The following is a 13,920-nucleotide window of genomic DNA, read 5'->3' as shown; positions in this document are numbered from 1 at the left end:
GCCCCTCCCCCATTCATGCTCTGTCTCTCTCTGTCCCAAAAATTAATAAACGTTGAAAAAAAAAAAAAAAAAAAAAAAAAAAAATGCTTCTGAACTATCCCAAAATTCCAGTAATTCTTAAAAAAAAAAAAATTGCATTGAATGTGTAAATTGCTTTGGATAGTATTGACATTTTAACAATATTTATTCTTCCAGTCCATGATCAGAGAATATTTTTACATTTTTTTTCATGTCGTAAGTTTATTTACAAACATATTGAGTATGCGGAATTCAAGACTTTGATCCATTTTTCAAAGAGACTGCACCTCTTAAAATGCTCCTTTTCACATCTGTTTAATGGATTAATTAAAACATCCTTATTTCTTCAGCAGTTGGTGCCTTACTATAAAAAAAAGGTGCAGCAAATCCAGAGCCAAAGTACATAGTCATCATAATTAGTAACCGCCACTTGTTTTCCACTGAAAACGGCAAATTCTTCCCTGGGCCCTCCTCATGGTGGCTCCTATGGACCACAGAGGTTGTGAACTTCTGGATGCTCTGTCCCAACACAGCACTGTTGGAAGTTCTGTGAAAGGCGCAGAGACCCCAGACTGTAGAAACGACAGCACCACGCCAAGTCCTCCTCTTTTCATGACCTTGTTCCCTGGTCAATCCCAATCAAAATTGCACCAGCATTCTTCTCAAAGCTAGAACAAACAATCCTAAAATTTCTGTGGAACCACAAAAGACCCTGAATAGCCAAAGTTATGTAGGAAAAGAAAACAAAAGCAGGAGGCATCACAATCCCGGACTTTAGCCTTTACTACAAGGCTGTAATCATCAAGACAGTATGGTATTGGCACAAGAACAGACACATAGACCAATGGAATAGAATAGAGAACGTGGAATTGGACCCACACATGTAGGGCCAGCTAATCTTTGGCAAAGCAGGAAAGAGTAGCCACTGGAAAAAAGACAGTCTCTTTAGCAAATCGTGCTGGGAGAACTGGAGGGCAAAATGCAGAAGAATGAAACTGGACCCCTTTCTCACACCATACACAAAAATAAACTCAAAATAAATGAAAGACCTACATGTGAGACAGGAAACCATCAAAACCCTAGAGGAGGAAACAGGTAACAACCTCGTTGACCTCAACTGCAGCAATTTCTTGCTCGACACATCTCCAAAGGCAAGGGAAGTAAAAGCAAAAATGAACTATTGGGAGACCTCATCAAAATACAAAGCACTGCAAAGGAAACAATCAAGAAAACTAAAAGGCAACTAACAGAATGGGAGAAGATATTTGTAAATGACATATCGGTTAAAGGGTTAGTATACAAAATCTACAAAGAACTTACCAAACTCAACACCCGAAAAACAAATAATCCAGTGAAGAAATGGGCAGAAGACATTAATAGACACTTTTCCAAAGAAGACATCCAGATGGCCAACAGACACATGAAGAGATGCTCAACATCAGTCATCACCAAGGAAATACAAAGCAAAACCACATTGAGATACCACCTCACACCGGTCAGAGTGGCTAAAATTAACAAGTCAGGAAACAACAGATGTTGGTGAAGATGTGGAGAAATGGGAACCCTCTTACACTGTTGGTGGGAATGCAAACTGGTGCAGCTACTCTGGAAAACAGTGTGGAGGTTCCTCAAAAAATTAAAAATAGAACTACCCTATGACCCAGCAATAGTGCTACTAGGAATTTATGCAAAGGATACAGGAGTGCTGATGCATAGGGGCACATGTACCCCAGTGTTTACAGCAGCACTCTCAACAATAGCCAAATTATGGAAAAAGCCCAAATTTCCATCAACCGATAAATAGATAAAGAAGACGTGGTTCATATATACAATGAAATACTACTTGGCAATGACAAAGAATGAAGTCCTGCCATTTGCAACAACGTGGATAGAACTGGAGGGTATTATGCTAAGTGAAATAAGTCAGTCAGAGAAAGACGGATATCATATGTTTTCCCTCATAAGTGGAACTTGAGAAACTTCGCAGAAGACCATGGGGGGAGGGAAGGGGAAAAAATAGTTTCAAACAGAGAGGGAGGCAACCCATAAGAGATTCTTAAATACAGAGAACAAACTGAGAGTTGATGGGGGAGGGGGCGGGAAATGGGTGATAGGCATTGAGAAGGGCACTTGTTGGGATGAGCGCTGGGTGTTGTATGTAAGCGACGAATCATGGGAGTCTACCCCCAAAACCAAGAGCACACCATATACACTGTATGTTAGCTAACTTGACAATAAATTAGATATAGATAGATAGATAGATAGATAGATAGATATAAAGGTCATCATAAATTTGAATTAGTGAAGCTTTATGATAAGTTATGAAAAAAATAACTCTGCAATATCTTCCTAAAATATTATGACATGTAATGGGAATTTGGGGGGAATTAGAGAATGAGTAGAAATAAATGCAAGAGTTACAAAAGAAAAAAGAAAAAAAAGTGTTCTCCAGGACTTAGGCAACTCATCTTTTGAGATGCACATGTAAGTTATGCAGTTATGACCCCCATTTGTCTCCTCCATCCCTGTGCTTAGATTTCCATCACGTATGTAAGGTCTTCATTTGGTTGTAGTCTATAGGGTAGTAATTATGGTGATTAAACTAGTCTTAATTTACCAGCAATTTTTTTAGTGCATACTCCAGGCCCGCATTGTGCTAAATTGTAAGAAATACATTATCTAATCACTCCTTATGCTCATGAAATAGAGAAAGTAACTGGATGTGGGGAAACCAATGGTGCATTGGTATTTCATGATAGCGTGTTACTTCATTTGAACTTAGAATGTTATAACAAACTACTCTCATTCCGTAAATTTGTCTAATGTTAGCCTAACTTCGAAAAACATTTATCTAATGCTTCCTCCCACCCTCCGCCCCACTCTTTAGACTAGAAGCAGAGAGTGTCTCTCTGAATTTGGTAGAAACCACCAGAGGATTCTCTCTCTCTGTCTCTTTGTACCTGCCTTTCTCGACTACCCTGCCTATAATCTTATCACTCTTGCTACTCTCGACACTCTCTGTAGTCCAGCCAAAATGGCCTTCTTCCTCCCCAGTCCCAGATATTCTCACAGACTGATCACTTTCTGGAATGAGCCTCTCCCTCCCATTCCCCTCCAACATTCTCCTCTCCCCTCAGATCCCAGCACTGACGAAAAGAGCCCCGCCCCCCATCCTGTGCTCTTGCAGAGCCTTGGACTTCCAATCTCAGTTTGTAATCATATTATTGTCTCTTCTATTATTTATGTCTGCCTCTCTCACTAGCCTCGAAACTACACGAGGGCAGAGTCTTTGGATACTTTGCCTCCATAGTCTCTTCGGTTCTGGAAGCTAGAAGAAGCTAAAAAAAAAAAAAAAAACAGTTAGCAATTTGTATGAATGGTCTAACCCTGCTTGAGATACTCCAGACCTGGATCCTCAAAATATATTCAAAAGGACAAATCTCTGGAGTATGGTCTTCAGCCCCAACCCTTGCCTTGCTAGGTCCAGGGAACATATGAGGTATCTACAAGGTTCTGGAGACTTTTTCAGACACCTGCCTGGTATAGGGAGCCAATGAAACAGAAACTAAGAACTGGGCTTCCCTAGTGGTTAGTGCTACCCCTGCACTCTCCTGGCCTCAAGGTGATCCTCTCTCTGGGTCCTCTCCAGCTGGGTCTGAGTTTCGCCCACCTGGTTCACTCCTGAACCTCCAGCACCTAGCAGACTGACGGTCACACCGCTGGTCACCAGTAGATATTTATGGAATAAATCAGTGAACGAATCCGTCCTTGACCTAAGCTTCCCCTGAAGCGCAAAGCCCCCTGAAACTGCCCAGTAGCATACGTGTTTGGCACCTACACGCTGCTGGACATCTTTCTGTATTAATCTCACTCCCTTGTTTAAAACGTGCCCATTTAGTTTTCTCTCTGATTCGTCAATTTCCGCACACAAACTGCCAATTCACTCGGAGAGGCAGGCAGCAAAATAACTGAAGTTGACCAAAAAAACTGTCTTTTTCTCATAACCCAAAAAAGCAAGGATGAAACCAGTTGTCCCACTCTTTTCTCAGCCAAATGTGCCTTGAGAGATTTGATTTTTGAGCTCAGAAGCCAGCTCTCTAATTATCTAAACAATTCTAAAAGTACAAAACACCATATTTACATATGCAAAGCAAGAAAGAGGAATTAGAATACTTAATTTATTCACCCAGTTGAATGTTGAAACAACTACTGATTCAGATGCTGGGATCTTTTTTTTACAAATTCGAAACTCCAAAGTGGCTTTATAGTCTGCTTTTTTACGTGGCATCAGGGTCCTCAATACCTCATCTCGGAACAATTGATATGCTAAGAATTTAAGTTTTTAGGTAAATATTTGGAACATGTTTGCAAATTAAGGCTCCATAAGCAAGATTGTTGGCCTACAGGCCTCTCTTGAAAATGAGGTCCTTGGTCTGCAAACATTTTGTTTTAATACCTAGGTGAAGAACAGGGAGGAGGCTGCATTGATGGCTTAATAGCTTTTTCTTCCTGGGTAGACTCATTTAGGATGAAAGTGATTATTTTGAAATCCATTTCATTCTAAGCAAATGTCTCTACCCTGGAAAAATAAAACAGAGCCACTGCTGGCTAGCTCCTGAGAAACTGGTGCCATTTTATTCAGTGTTCTTCCTTATTACTCCCAGTTGTTTAAATGAACACCTATAATGGCCCCATCCCCCTTGTGGTCCCATATAAAAGTGAACTCGCTCAAGGGAAAAAAAAAAAAAAAAGATATTCTAATGAAATTATAACCTTACATAAGTCTTTCTAGGTCAACAATAATGCCCTCCTTTTCTAATTTTATTCCAGTTCACAGCAGAGTTAAGGTCCAGCTCCATCCCGGAATGACACATTTTCCTCTCGGTGGTCTTCCTGCTGTTTCATGCTGAGCATCATTCCTGGAAGGATGTCTCCTGTGGGAGCACCTCTCAGTCCATAAACACTCTAATGAGTACTCCAGCCCGTCCTGATCTACCTTCTCATGGCACGTGAAGTGAAATTATCTGTAAAATAAGTAGAGAGAAGGAATTGAGAGCTGAGAAAGTTTCACTAAATGGAAACATTAACATATAATAATTAACATAATGCTTGGACCTTTGAGTTCTCTTATTTTCCCCAGTTTCACTTTTCCCTGACTATCTAAGAATCAAAGCTTCTTTATTTCACTAAGATTGGCTTAAGAGTTTTGGGGCGCCTGGGTGGCGCAGTCGGTTAAGCCTCCGACTTCAGCCAGGTCATGATCTCGCGGTCCGTGAGTTCGAGCCCCGCGTCGGGCTCTGGGCTGATGGCTCAGAGCCTGGAGCCTGTTTCCGATTCTGTGTCTCCCTCTCTCTCTGCCCCTCCCCCATTCATGCTCTGTCTCTCTCTGTCCCAAAAATAAATAAACGTTGAAAAAAAAAATTAAAAAAAAAAGAGCTTAAATTCTCCTTTCTGCTAGTTATCTAGGGAACCCAAGAAATAGCTAATTGAAAGATTTCACATTCTTTTTTATTCTTTCTTTTTCCAGCTGGTTGCATCATTTTACCCTTGTTCAAGGACTAGCCTCTGAGAGCACAAAGTCAGATGCGACCGCGTGTTGTGTAGCACAACCAGACAAAGGCAGTATTCCATATGGGTTTGGGGGAAGGAAGAGGCAGAAGTCATTATTTACCTGGCCTGCATAGTCTGAGGCAGGAATTTTGAATACAGTTCTCAAGTGTGTCAACTTTGACAAGATACCTAGCTATAAAAATATCTGGAAAATTAAAAAAAAATAAGTCGCAGCAACTTCCTACTTGATATGTCTCTAGAGGCAAAGGAAACAAAAGCAAAAATGAACTGTTGGGACCTCATCAAGACGAAAAGCTTTTACACAGAAAAGGGAACAATCAGCAAAACTAAAAATCAACCAATGGAAGGGGGGAAGGTATTTGCAAATGACATATCAGATAAAGGGTTAGTATCTCAAATGTATAAAGAAGTTATCAAAATCAACACCCCAAAACAAATAATCCAGGGAAGAAATGGGCAGAAGACATGACTAGACACTTTTCCAAAGAAGACATCCAGATGGCTAACAGACACATGAAAAAATTCTCGCCTCTCATCATCAGGGAAATAGAAATCAAAACCACAATGAGATATCACCTCACACCAGTCAGAATAGCTAAAATTAATAACTCAGGAAACAACAGATGTTGGTGAGGATGTGGAGAAAGAGGAACACTTTTGCACTGCTGGTGGGAATGCAAACTGATGAGACACTCTGGAAAATAGTATGGAATTTCCAGAAAAAAATTAAAACTAGAACTACCCTATGACCCAGCAATTGCACTACTAAGCATTTATCCAAGGGACACAGGTATGCTGTTTCGAAGGGGCATGTGCCTCCCAATGTTTACAGCAGCACTATCTACAATAACCAAAGAATGGAAAGAGCCCAAATGTCCATTGATGGATGAATGGACAAAAAAGATGTGGTATGTATATGCGATGGAATATTACTCAGTGATCAAAAAGAATGAAATCTTGCCATTTGCAACTACATGGATGGAACTGGAGGGCGTTATGCTAAGCGAAATAAGTCAGTCAGAGAAAAACAAACATCATATGACTTCACTCACATGTGGAATTTAAGATACAAAACAGATGAACATAGGGGAAAGGCAGGAAAAATAACAAACTGAGGGTTGATGGAAGGGTGTTGGGTAGAGGGATCGGCTAGATGACCAAGGGGCATTACACTTGTCGGGATGAGCACTGAGTGTTCCATGTAAGTGATGAATCATTAAATTCTATTCCTGAAATCATTCTTACATTATATGTTACCTAGCTTGGATTTAAATTTAAAAACATAATAAGAATAAGTAAAAAATTCAAAAAATAAAAAACAAATAAAGATACCTGAAGATATTCATTATTGTAACCCTCAGGAAGATAACAACAAGTTTTATTGGGAATCACTCAGCCTGCCCTAAAGAAGAAGATCAACAGGTTGGTGATCATGCAGCTGATTACAAATAGCATATTCAAAATAATAGAAGTGGTCCCAACACATATTTCAAATTCTCTTTTGCTAAGAATTAGCAAGCACCTGAACCATGGCACCAAATGAAGCATTTCTTCTCCCTCCTCAAAATACCTTCTTGTACTTTGAAAATTGTGCTGATTGCCCTGTGAGGCCCCATCCCAAGATGGCCACTGTCCTCTACAGGTCCTACGTGCATAAATTGTCACTCTTTTTTTTTTTTTTCAACGTTTATTTATTTTTGGGACAGAGAGAGACAGAGCATGAACGGGGGAGGGGCAGAGAGAGAGGGAGACACAGAATCGGAAACAGGCTCCAGGCTCTGAGCCATCAGCCCAGAGCCCGACGTGGGGCTCGAACTCACGGACCGCGAGATCGTGACCTGGCTGAAGTCGGACGCTTAACCGACTGCGCCACCCAGGCGCCCCATAAATTGTCACTCTTAAATGTATTTGAAGGAGATGTGGTTTCAACCAGAAGCTCTACTAAACTCTGGACCTTCCATCAGTTACCTGTTTCCCAGGTTAATGATGTCACTCTACAGCTGTCCACACCTGAGTCATCCATAAGACGGTCACCCAGATTTTCAGAATTTGCCTGATTCTTGCTTTTTGGGTTATCACCTCCGTGGGTAACTGAGGGAATTGGTAAAGGAGGCAGGGGTCTATTTACTCAGTCCTTTCGAGTCACTTTGATAAAATACGAGATTCCAAAATGTGAATTCTGAGATCTTCCTCCCCCTTTCCTCACAACCATCATGCCCTAAAAATGCTGCTACACTTTAACACATTAATTCCATTTTCGTGAATGTACCCTAGAGAAATAAATTTAAAGTATACAAAAACCTTTACGCCCAAAGACACTAGTAAAAATTCATTGTAATAGAAAAAAATAGAAATATTCTAAATAGCCAACAATAAAAGAATGATTAAATAAACTATGAGGTATCCGTTACAAATTTGTTTGCAAAAGTTGAAAACAACATGTAGGTGTGTATTATAACATCGGATATAACATAAGAAATTTTAAAATCTGGGTGTGCATACTGTATTAACTTCCCATTGCTGCTGTAAAAAGTCACCATGAATTTAACGGCTTAGACAATATGAGTGGATTATCTCAGTTGGAGAGGTCGAATGCCTGAGATGCATCTCCGTGGCCTCCACTCAAGGCATCTGCAGGACTGCATTCCTCCGGGGTGTTCCAGGGGAGGATCCATTCCCTGCTTTTTCCAGCTTCTAGAGGCCATCTGCAGGCCTTGGCACAGGGTCCTCTTCTCCAGTAAGCTACCATTTTTCTGGCCTTCTTTTCTGCCCCCTTCTTCTACTTTTAAGGACCCGCATTGGGCACACTTAAATAATCTAGGAGAGTCTACCTTCTTTAAGGTCTGCTGATTGGCAACTCAATTACATCTGCGGTTTTAATTCCCCTTTGTCATGTAATTTCACATATTAGAAGTAAGATGTGGATACCTTCGGGCTGGGTTTGGGCAAGGATATTATTCGACCAACACACACTGTGCAAGAGAAACAAACCAGACAACCAAACAAAACTAAAAACAAAGACGAACAATGACACAACTAAGCGTAGAAACTCCAGATGAAAATATACCAAAATGTTTGCATTGCTCGGTGCGGTGTGGGTTATTGTTTTAGTCTCCTTGCTTTTCTATGATTTCCCGTTTTTCCTGTGATTTATTATTTTCTAAATATTAATAAAATTCTTATTTTGATCATGGGAAAAATAAGTCTCATCAAAAAAAAATTTTTTTTAAGCCCTGTGGCTATAGCGGCCTGGAATTTTACTCTTTTATCTTTTCACATGAATTTTCTGACTTGCAAATCAACTAGTTAAAGGGAATGAAAGAATGGTAAGTGCAAATAGTTATTGATCAGTACAATTCACCCTGAAAATATATAGTAACACCAACCCCATCGACTTAGAGAGGTCAGAATTGCCCGTCGACTTGTGGTTATGTCTTATCTCTACAATTAAAAACCAAACAATTTAAGAGCAAGTATCAATCACATTTTTTATTGTCAAACTGCTAAAGAGACTGTTTAAAAGAGGGTATAATCTGATCCTCATACAAATATAAAATAAACCCGTCAAAGATTTTAACTCGATAATTAATGAGGGGACCAGTAAGATGTTACAACCTGTCCAGAGGAGAATTTAAAGGACCATACATATATGTAATCAGATAAGGAATTCTGAAATAAATTCACAACGGGATGCCAAACAGGTATATTCACAGGGTTATAATCAATTTCTTTCCACCAGACACAATTAACTTAAATTTCCATGGACAAGACCGGTATTACATTATTATTTACATTATTATCAATTCTCTACAACTTAGAGAGTTGCTAAAATAGCCAAAAGACAATGAAAATCAGAGATAACCCAGAAGGTCATGCTAGACAAGACATTCAAAATTCCTGGGTTTTTTTTTTTTTTTTTTCTTTTCCTTTTTCTTTTCTGTTTCTGGCCCATTTCAGTATTCTTCCTCAATTTTTTCTGACAATACAATACCTCACATCGTACCTTGTATGTAGTGGGCACTTGCTATAAATTTGGGTTTTGAATGTTTGATTGAAAGTTCAATTCTGCACTTATTGTCCTAATTGTACTTGGAATGCCAATCATCCTATTCTTTTTTTTCTTTGTCTGAGGCCCCTAGATCATTGCTCTTCTTGCCTAGCTATGCTTAACATAAGAAGAAAAACGTTTCTGCCCTCAGGGTTTAGCTGGACCTATTAGGGCAATATCGCAGAAGGAGAACGAGCACCTGATATTGAGTCTCACCATTAGTTTTGTACAACTATGACAAGAAGTGATCTCAGGCCTTGTTAGGACTGGAAGCGATAGACTCTCTCCCCTATCTTGAGCAGGAACTTATGTGGCCCTGAAAAAGAAAACACTCCAGAGATGGCCAGGTGGCAGTCAGCATTCTGGTCTGGGTTGTGTATCTAGAAGATCACAGCAAGATTTCCCTCCAGTCTTCCAAAGCTAAAATAAGCTATGTGTTTCTCAACGAGCATTAAAGTTTTCTTGAAAAGGCTTCGTTTTTAAAGAATCCCTTCCCATAACGTCGGCAAAAAGCCATAAACATAGATGGACTTTTCCTTCAGGAACTAGAGAAACCAAACAGCTTCAGAACATGGTCTAAGTCCATGACGTTCACCGGATGGGTAAAGAGGCAGAAATTAAGCACAATTAGAATTCCAACTGAAGTCATCAAAATCGGAAGGCTGAAAAGAAATTTTAAAAAATCTATGAAAGATTCCAGCTACTCACACCAACAACTTCAAAAATAATAACAATTGTATTTTAAAAGGCGATGTATTTTAAAAAGGTGATGTATAGAGAGATATCAATGCAATCTTATAACCAGTATCAGTCCTCTAGTACCCTTGGATGCACGGAAAACCAGATCAAACCAAACAAGGTGAGATACCCTACATCTTTCCAATTAAGACCCTGAACAATTTAGGGGCACCTTGGTGGCTCAGTCGGTTAAGCTTCCAACTCTTGATTTCAGCTCAGGTCATGATCTCAGGGTTCGAGATCCCAGGGAGAAAGCCCTGGGTTGGGCTCTGGGCTGACAGTGTAGTGCGTAGCCTAATTAAGTTTCTCTCTCTCCCTCTCTCTCGGCCCCTCCCTCACTCATGCATTCTCTCTCTCTCTCTCAAAATAAACTTAAAAAAAAATAAAACCCTGAACAGTTTAAAGTACAGAATGATCTATCCACATTCAAAACAAAACAAAACTCTTCCATAATCATTTATAATTGCCCCTCAATCAAATCAATCTGTGATTTGAAAGAATACATACAAGGAAGAAACAAGTTTGGCATGGCACCAACAATCGGCCAACACCTTGGCATCCGTTCGTATAGAATCCACCACTAACGGTCATAGTAATTCTTCTCATTACGGTGTTTGCATGCACATAAATCAGATTCAGGTGAATTTACAACGTGCCATGAACTGTCAGACTTAGAGCAGCCAGCAGATTGTCTTAAGTGATACAGGATTCATGCCTTTGAGCAGCACATCGCTCTCAGAGCTATTGGACTACATTCCAGATGTACCTTCCTCAGTATTTTTCCATTTCCATAAACTGATGAGTTTATGTGTGACATTTTAAACTTTGATTTTTTTTGCTGTTGCCTGATTTTCATTCTAAGTGAATCTTGAAACTTAGATCGGGGGAGGAAACCACATGCAGTCTTTTTAAATGAGATCTGATTTTTTTTTCTTTTAAGACCAAAGCACCCTTGGTGCAGAGGCAGCATGTGGCCATGTTCCCTTAGAGTGTCGCCCATTTAACACTTCAAGCTGCCGTCTCTGCAGGCATTTGAGCTTTTTCTCTTCCTCCTGAGCTTACAATTTCCAGGTGCACTTCAAACAGACTGAGAAAGATAGCCCCTTGACTGCATGCATTTCAAGCCTATCTTTCACATAGGATCTAAGCAGCTGCCACATTAAACAGGAAACCCATGGGTCAAAATCCAAACTGAGAGGGAAGAGGTAACAAGCAGACCTGAGCCAGAGGTAATTTATGATTAAGTTAATGAAATTCTAATTAGCCTTTTAAAGCCCCGAAGTGTTTCCTGCAATGGCTTGTCATGAAGCCTTTATTCAAGGAAAGCCAGAGTGCGTTAGATGTGGGTCATGTAGCATATCGTCACATAGATTCATTGTTTATATTCTCTCTTTAACACCCAAGCAAACTCTTAAAGGCAGAAAGGTAATATGAAGCACTGAAGGGAAAAAAAAAAAAAAAAAAGCAGCAATCTGTTCAGACCCAATGTGACCCTTGCTCGGGGGACATCTGGGTAATTGTTCAATTTCTCCTGATTTACAAAACAGATTGTTATCAGCCTAAATAATGTTTAATAAATTCACCAAAGAGCACTTCTGGCCTGCTGTCCAGGTCCTTTTAAGAGTGGAATTGTCATTAGAATTAAGAACATCTCAGAATCAAAAATAGAATGTTATTAACAGTAAGAACCCTTACTTAATTAAGCATGTCTACTCACAGGCATTGAGCAGTGCCCTCTGCAGAGCAGAGGGAGGGATGAAGATCTTCTAGCAAGTTGCCTGTGTGGGAGTGAGTCCCCGTTAATCAGGCGTGCCCAGATCAGGCCTGCGCCAGCGATGGGAGGCGTTGCAGTGTTAATGGAGGGAGCCTGCGCAATCTAGTCTGAAGTGTTATAGCTGGGAAATATATCTCAAGAGAGAGAGGAACAGAGAGTAACTGTGCTTATTTAAAAAAGAAGACAAGAGTCAAAGACAAGCCCATGTTCAGACTCACTTTCACACTTTTAGATTTAATTAGCTTATTAGGATAAAATCATATTCAAAAGGCAACAGCTGAAAAAATCGTTGGAGGCCAACATTCAGAATCCTAGCTCTCCAACTTGGACCTTCCTTGATCTGATTTACTGGCGTCCCATTACTTTGATAATTATCCAAACAGTTTATGCAGGACCTGTGCAGGTAGGCTGATATGCCCGCCTGCAAAAACTGACCCTTGAGATCTTGGGTTTCGTGTCCTTTGCCACTCTGGCCTACATCCAACTGCTTTCCTTTGATTCTGTCATTGGAGAAGATTTCCAGGGTCATCGATTCCCTCCTATTTCTCGGCTCTAGTGCAGTGGTTGCAACATGAGTTTGTTGCAGAGAAAAACAATTTCCTCTGTCCAAATTTCTTCTAGATGGACTAAGAATTAAATTTACATGAGACAGATTAACCAGAGAACATCAAACTTAGTTTTATATGTACAGGGAATCCACACGGACATGAAATTCCAAAGACAGGCAAAATGAGGTATATATATGTCATCCAGAGCTAAGGAGCAGGGTAGGAGTCCGGGATACAAAAGGGAAGAAGGTCATTAGCAAGCAGGTGAGGAGAGATGTTTGGAAAACCAAGGTGCCCTGCTGTGCAGATCAGTTTCTTAGGTAAAAGGTAATCTCTGAATAGCTGTCTTCCTGGTACACTTCTTCTTCTAATCTTTTTAGGCAGTTAGGAGGGGAAGGTCAAAGTTTCTTCCTGAGTCTTTTGGTCCTTGATTGGTTTCAGCGCAAAATAATCTACATGCCTTTGAGACCGTGCATGTTGGGGTGGTCTGCCCTTGGCCCCCAGAAATTAAACTTGAAAAAAAAAAACCTTTCATAATGATACCTAGTAATATTTATCTTTCATGCAGCACTACATAAAACATAATTACTTCTAATACATTGTTTCATTTAATTCTTTTAGGTATCCTTTGAGGAAAGTATCGTTTGTACCTCCATTTTCCAGACGGGAACACTGAAGCATAGAGACTAATAATTTTTCAGGGCTATGTAGTGGGACCAACATTTAAACAAAGGTATTTTGTTTTTTGTTTTATTTTTTTTTTCAACGTTTATTTATTTTTGGGACAGAGAGAGACACAGCATGAACGGGGGAGGGGCAGAGAGAGAGGGAGACACAGAATCGGAAACAGGCTCCAGGCTCTGAGCCATCAGCCCAGAGCCTGACGCGGGGCTCGAACTCACGGACCGCGAGATCGTGACCTGGCTGAAGTCGGACGCTTAACCGACTGTGCCACCCAGGCGCCCCCAAAGGTATTTTGTTTTTAACGTCTTCACTGACGCCCCATAACTCACTATGCTATGTCTGCCTCTCCATTTTCTATGAATTTGAGATGCTCATTTAACTGTTGAACAATAAATAATTTTTACACACCCTGCCCTGGAAATATTACTATCGCCCAGGATCCCCAAGTGCTTAATGTATTTATAACAAGAACAATGACAAATGATGATAATGCAGACTTGCATAGAAAGGACAAATTGTTCTAAGTTGCAGGATGCGTT

General features: G+C 40.2%; 1 pseudogene; it reads right to left on the bottom strand.

Moving 5' to 3' along the window:
- Positions 1 to 220: 220 nt before the first annotated feature.
- LOC123596922 lies at positions 221 to 2,670 on the bottom strand (annotated as a pseudogene).
- Positions 2,671 to 13,920: the final 11,250 nt, after the last annotated feature.

This window comes from Leopardus geoffroyi, chromosome C1, assembly GCF_018350155.1.
Source record: "Leopardus geoffroyi isolate Oge1 chromosome C1, O.geoffroyi_Oge1_pat1.0, whole genome shotgun sequence".
Lineage (NCBI taxonomy): Eukaryota > Metazoa > Chordata > Mammalia > Carnivora > Felidae > Leopardus > Leopardus geoffroyi.
The sequence above is the reverse complement of the archived record's forward strand: the minus strand, read 5'-3'. Positions and strand labels throughout refer to the sequence as shown.